Here is a 7578-nt window from a genome sequence, read left to right on the forward strand (position 1 = left end):
CAGACAAGAAGAGGGAATAGATTATGATGAAACATTTGCTCCTGTTGCAAGACTTGAAGCAATCAGACTCTTTCTGGCCTTTGCTGTCAACCACAATATCAAGGTGTACCAAATGGATATAAAATGTGCATTCCTCTATTGTAAAATTCAAGAAGAGGTATATGTCTGTCAACCTCCAGGTTTTGAGGATCCATTTTATCCAGATCATGTCTACAAGCTAAACAAAGCTTTGTATGGATTGAAACAAGCACCCAGAGCCTGGTATGAAACTCTTTCCACCTTTTTACTCTCCATTGGTTTCACCAGAGGCAGGATTGATAAAACACTGTTTTTAAAATGGAGAGGGAAGGATTTGATGATTGTCCAGATTTATGTGGATGACATCATTTTTGGAAGCACATGTAGTAAAATGTGTGAAGAGTTCAGACAACTCATGACAGCTGAGTTTGAAATGAGTGCAATGGGTGAACTCCGGTGCTTTCTTGGTCTCCAAGTAAAGCAGCTGCAAAATGGCACTTTCATCCATCAAGGCAAATATGCAAAAGAACCTTTAAAGAAATTTGATATGGATGATTGTAAGCCATGTAGTACACCCATTGCAACCAACAAATTGATCATGTCTGAAGAAAAGGATGATTTGGTTGATCAGAACTTATATAGAAGCATGATTGGGTCTTTATTGTATCCAGCTGATGGTAAAATTGAGCTTTCAGGTTTTTCAGATAGTGACTTTGCTGGATGTGATAAAACAAGGAAGTCCACTTCAGGAGGGTGCCAATTCCTAGGCAATTGCTTAGTGTCTTGGCAAAGCAAAAAGCAAGCAGCTGTTTCCACATCCACTGCTGAGGCAGAATACATAGCTGCTGCAAGCTGTACAACCCAACTGCTCTGGCTTCAAAATCAGTTACTGGATTTTGGTATCACTGCCTTGAAGACACCACTCATGTTGGACAGCCAGGCAGCAGAAAATATCATCAAAAATCCAGTTTCCCATTCAACCACCAAACATATCGACATCAGACATCACTTTGTGAGGGATTGCTATGAAAAAGGTTTGATTTCTCTGCATCATGTTCCAACTAAGGATCAGCTGGCAGATGTGCTAACCAAAGCATTAGACACATCTACCTTTGAAAGCTTGATCTCTAGGATTGGCATGCTCAACATGGAATAACAGGCAAAATCCTGTTTTTCTATGAATAAAAGCATTAAAATGTTTCCAGAAAATCAAAAATCCATCCTTAAAAATAGCTAAAAATGAATTTTTCATTAAAATCCTAAAAGTCTGCCATAACCACTGATTGGGTTCAAAAGTCTGTGCTACTACAAAAGTCTGTCCATTGCTGAAAGTCATCCTCTGGTCTCCTTTTTCTTGATAACCACTGATGATCATAATCAGTGTTGTCTCCACTGCTGATCTATCTACTGATAGTGAAAAGCATCCACTGTCCTCTATTTCCATTGTAACTACTGCTTTCACCAGTTGTTTTCACAAAAAGTACTATTCAAAAGTACTGTCCTTCACTTCACCAGAGGATGGCATACGGACAGTACTTAGTGGTCAGACCATTTGTAACTGCTGCCACGTCAGCATTCACTCTTCCTCTATAAAACCCCCTTTCAGCACTCAAACAGGGTTTCACTGTCGAATTGAATTCTCAAAAATTCTCTTCTCAAAGCAGTTTTCATCACATCTCTTCAAATTTCTCCACAATCTCATCTTCGATCATCATCTTCAAAATGACAAAATCGAAATCATCCGCTTCAAAAGGGGTCTCTCAAAAGGCTACCTCCACCGACATCCCACACAAACCATCTCACAATCTACTGGGTCTTCTCACAAAACCCGGCAATATCGATACATTTGATTCCATCCTCGACATTATCAACGCTTCAAAGTACAAAACTTTGTTGACCGCTGATGCACCAATTTACCTGCAAACTCAGAGAGAGTTTTGGAAAAATTGCATCGTTGAAAAACAAGTAAAAGATGTCATAGCCATTAACTCTACTCTGCAGAAGAAAGCAGTCCAAATAACACCGCAATCCATATCTGAAGTCTTTCAACTCGATGATCTGCAAGGTAAAGACTCTTTTCCTAAAAACGAGTTAAAAATTGAATTCATTGAGAGGGGGTATGCAGACACAATGATGAGGAGGGATACCTTAGAAAAAGGTTTCTTCCCTTCTGCAACCAAATTTTTATTTCATACCCTTCTCATGTGTGTTTCAAACAAAACCATTTCTTTTAATGAAATACCAATGAAAATTCAAAACTTGGGGTATGCTATTTTACAAGGCGAAAATCTTAACTACTCCAAGGCAATTTTCAATGATTTGGTTAAAAATGTTGAAACAAAATCATTCTTACTGTTCCCAAGATTTTTAAGTTATTATTTTGAGAAAAAGTTCAGTAAGGATGATATTGCGGTAATAAACCAAGGTGACTCTTTTCAAATGAACAGCTTAACTGCTGAAACTTTTTCAAGAATGTCAACACCTTGTAAAACACGAGCAGAGGTGCCTGAGCAGATTTTAGCAGCAAACACTGCTCCTCAGGTATCTGCTGCTGAGCCCACTGCTCAAGGTGATCAAGGTAGCCAAACAACTGTCTTGAAACCCACACCTAAAATCACCAAACAGCCACAGAAAAAGAAAAATCAAAAACCCCCCAAACCCATCAAAAAGGCAACTCTGGAGGATGAGATACCAGAGCAACTGCCTGTGATTGCACAAAAATCACAACAAACCACTGCTACTACTTCCTCACAGCAGTTGGTAGAAATATCTCAACCTATACCTGAAACTCCCCCTGTCTCTTCACAAAAAGAACAGGTTGTACACACAGGGTCACCACATCATGAGGCTCTGGAAGCACTCGTTTCCATCCTCCACAGCCCAATACCCGGGGCAATTCCGCTTTCTAAACCTACCATCACATCCCCAATTCCACCAAACACCAAACTGCTGTTGGATGCAATTGATTTGAACCTAGCACAAACCAGTCCTTCTCAATCACATGTTCATGAGAAAATACCTCAACAACAGACTGGGCTTGATGTATCAATCTTTGCTAACCCACCAACACAACCTGAGGAGGTTACACCCCTTGAGTTACACGTAACTCTTGGTGGTATTCCAAGTGAAGCAGCCACTACAAGTGTTGAACCTACAGATTTACACTTGGACAGTGGTTACATCAATAAGACTTCCTTGGAGGCAATTCCTTCTATAACACCTCTGTTATCTGCCAGTGAGTTTCTACTAACCACTGGTAACATCAAAAGATTATCAAGTGTTGAAGGAAGAAGACCCCAGTACCAAGAAAAAGGGGCATTAGTTGTTGATGTTTGGAGTACACTCCCTACTTCAACTTCTGATAAAACCACTGCTAGTGGGAAATCAGATGATCCCATTAAATTGGGTGATGGTTTAAAGTACCAAGAATTGACGGAACGTGTTGAAAAATTGGACACATCTGTTGCAGAAATTAAAGAAATGCTGCAACAGTTGTTAACAATTCAAAAGGTACCATCCACTGCTGTTCCATCTCAAACACCTGCTCCACCACCAGCAGATGTTACAAATGAGCTCTGGAACCTCTTTCAACCTTTTCTCCATCAACAATTTCAGTTGGCCGAGCACCAACATGCCAAACATGTTCAAGAGCTCAAAAAGGCAATGGAGTCTAGGTTCAGGGATACAAATGATGACATCAAGGCTCTTAAGGCCCATTTGCGGAAAACCACTGGCACTGCTCCTCCGACTGTACTTTATATTGATGACCTCCCTGCAGATAATGCCAAAAAGGGGGAGAAAATGAAGGAGTGGGTAAAGAAGGGGATTGATAATGGGCTATACCTTGACACAGAAAAGGATGCAATGCTCAGAGATATCCCTTTGCCAGATGGTAGTAAAAAGGTTGATGTTACCAAAAATGCACTTGATGACGCTGTCATAAGTGTAAAGAAGGACAGAGTGGCAAAGGATCTAGCAAGGTGGAATGAGGAAAAAAGAGCTTTCATGAAGCTGAATGCGCAGGGTTGTTCTGGTGAAAAGGATGATCAAAATCCGATTCCAAAAAGAAATCTTACTAGAAAAGGAAGGAAACCCAAATCCACACCATCCAGCCTTCAAAAGCACACTCTAAAATCACTGTCCAAAAGCCACCAACATCAAACCTCCACCCAAACAGTTGTTACAACAACTGCTCCCACTCAAACACACACCACTTCAACACACACCACCACCACTGCCTTAGCACCACCATCTGTTCCTGCCCTAAAGCAGAAGACAGCAGATGACAAAACATCTGCTGTAATGACAACAATGGTTGAAACACCAGTTGTTTCAACAGCTGTTAGTCAACCACAAACCACTAATTCACTCAAAACATCATCTGCCCTCCCTAATATAAAAAGGAGAAGGGTTGTCATATCATATGATGATTCTCCATCACCACCACCAAAAGCTTCAAAATCCCAAGCACTTGTCACAGTTTCAAAACCCATTCCTCTCTCTTCAGCTCAACTGTACAAACCCTTACCCCCTGCAGGTGTTCAATTTCCTCTTGAACTTGTAACAGTTAGAGAAGAAATTAAGTCCTTCTACTATGAGGATGACCCTGCCAAAAGGAGCTTGCCATCGATTGAAGGATATCCCAGGCCAACTAATATTGAAGAATACTTGAAAATCAAGGCCAAGCAAGCAGAGGATATCTCAATCAAAAACAAACAAGGGAAATCTGATAGAGAGTATCAACAAAACTATCAGTTTCTACTTACACAGGTCAAAGCTTTGGAACAGTTTGCAAAGAATGTAGGTCAGCAAATCTCAGAAAAGGCAGATGAGTCCTTGAGAAAAGACTACATTGAAAACATCATGACCTACAAGACATACAAGGGGGAGAAGCACATGTTCAGAAACTGGACTATTCCTGAGCTTGAAAAGGAAGTAGCCAGGATTCATGAAATGATCAAGAATAAAGTTAAACAGACTCCCCCAGAAAAATTTAAAAGGGTTGAAGCTGATAAGGCCTTAGAGCTGAAGAGAATGAAAGAGGAGCTGATAATTGCTGAATATGGGTCAAAGAACTCTGTGTCTAAGTGGGGAGAAGCGAGGGTCAGGGCCACCTACAAGAGTTTGGAAGAGCTAAGGAAGAAAGATCCAAAAGCTCCACAAAAGCCTGACTACTCCAAAGCAGAGGTTTCGAAATGATCATCAAAGCCACATCTCAAAAGAACCACTACTCCTGCTGGTACTGCCATCTACAAAAGAAGGAGACAAAGCCAGTTAGTTTATGAAACAGTTCAAGAGATTCTTACTGGAAATGCCATTGTGAAAACGGGCACGTTGTTAATGTTGAAAGAAGAATTTGAACTGGAAAAATCTGCACATACTGCTCAGCCAGTTATGAATAGGCCGGCCTCACCAAACTCCTCAACAAATAAAAATCTCCCAAGAAACCCATCTCGCCTAAAAATACAAGAGTGGAAAACTGACAAATAGAACCACGTATTGACTATGGTCAGGGCAGATGGCGAAGTGAAGAAATTTACAAGGGAACAAGCTCTTGGCCTAAGACTTGAAGATTTGCAGGATCTCCTTGATCTTCCACTTAGCAGGGATGAAGATGATACAAATGCCTTAACCTTTGAACTACAATTCAAAGGGCAAATAAGGGAACTGTTGTTGAGGCAATAAAGATCTACAATAATGGAGAGTTTTGGCATTATCTGTTCCAGGGGGAGATTGTTGGGATTGAACCCTACCAAAGGAAAATATAATAAAAGCCAAAACTGGATCACAACAGTAGATTCAGAATAAGCAGATGTTTGGTTGCAAGTCTCTCCCCTTGAAAGTGGTTTCAACATCTGCTGACCTCCTATCTGCTGATCACACAATCTGCTGACTTACAACTGCTGACCAAGACAAAGTCTGATAGAAGAACTAAAGCTCTGCTGCTCAATCTACTGCCTTGGTTCAAGCACTGCCAATCATGACAAGCACTGCTGGGTTCACAGCAGTGGAAGGATATAGCAGCAGTTTATATTTGGTATATGCATTGTACTGTAATATCAGTAGTTAGCATAGCAGTGTTTGTATAGATCAGAGGTTAGAGTTTGTTAGGAGGTTAGATGTCACTTTCATGGTGACGTCAGCTTTGATGCTCAGTGGTTTGCAAGTGCCTATAAATAGAACAGTACTCTGTACTGTTCTGTTTAGCTCATTCACCATCTTCTTTCTGCACGAACAAACACTGAGCTCAGGCTGAAGGGGAGTTTGCATATTATACACACATTGTAATCAGAGTTTAAAAATAAATTTAATCATTTGATTCAGTGTTAGAAAATGTATGATTGATAGCATTTCTTCTGTTTGATTGTGAAAAGTTTGGTTCCATTAAATTCGCTGCACAACTCTTTCATTTGTCCATCTAAATTCAAACACAAAGCACAATCAATCCAAACTCAGATCCTATTACTTACAACTAGCACAAGGGCTAAGGATGAACTTGTGAACAAGAAATGATGATGAAGATGGCGTGAGAATGCAAGGTGTGATGTTTCTTCAAGGCTCCAAGCTCCAAGCTTCACAAGACTTCTTCTAGCACTTGTTTTGGACTTGATAATGGATCAAATGAGTGAGTGTTGATGTGATGGTGGTGGTGGCGGATATATGCAGCCGAGAGGGAGAGAGGGAGTGAGAAAATGGTGGAGTGAACTTGTTAGTGAAGGTGAAATGATGAGATAATCTCTAGCCCACTCTATAAGTAATGATGGTGATTTCTTGGCAAGTGTAGTAAATAAAAGAGGTCCAATCATAAATAGAGGGAATATTTGGTAGGGGATTTGTAATGATTAAGGTGGTCCCCTTGCTTGAGCCGAAAATTAGAGGGGGGGGGGGTTAATTGTAAGTTTTTATTATAAGTAGGTGATTACTTGGAAGGTTTAGTGAATTATCTAAGGTAGTAAGTGTATGACATATTTATATAGTGTGTTGGGATTTTTGGGACCATAATTAGTTAAAAATAATAAAATAATGTTTCTGACAAAATTTTGGTGTCTCGGGTAATGTCCGGTTGTTCGGTTAAGTACCGTTCCGTTAATGTGTTAAATTGTACCGTATAGTGTCTTTTATGCATCTTTTGTAACACAATTAATTCTCAACTCATAGAAAAGCATACAGGATCATTTAGTCACTTTTTCTACACAATCAATAAGCACAATTTAATATTAATTAGTCGTACGGATACATGTAATTATGAGGGTTGTCACATTCTCCCCATGTTAAGAAAATTTCGTCCCGAAATTTAGCACGTGGTTACTGAAGAAGCTAGTTAGGTTGTGTGGTTTACTGGTTTTCCTGGAGTGTCACATCATTCCCCCGTTGGTTTGGAATTTCGTCCTGAAATTCTGCAGTAGCTTCAGCCTCAGTAGTGGTTGCACTTTTCTTAAACAACTGGGGATACTTGAGTTTCATTTGGTCTTCTCGTTCCCAGGTATACTCTGGGCCACGACGGGAGTTCCAATGAACTCGAGCAAGAGGTATTCTGGTATGCTTGAGAATCTTAACATC

This window comes from Helianthus annuus, chromosome 3 (assembly GCF_002127325.2).
Source record: "Helianthus annuus cultivar XRQ/B chromosome 3, HanXRQr2.0-SUNRISE, whole genome shotgun sequence".
Classification (NCBI taxonomy): Eukaryota; Viridiplantae; Streptophyta; class Magnoliopsida; order Asterales; family Asteraceae; genus Helianthus; species Helianthus annuus.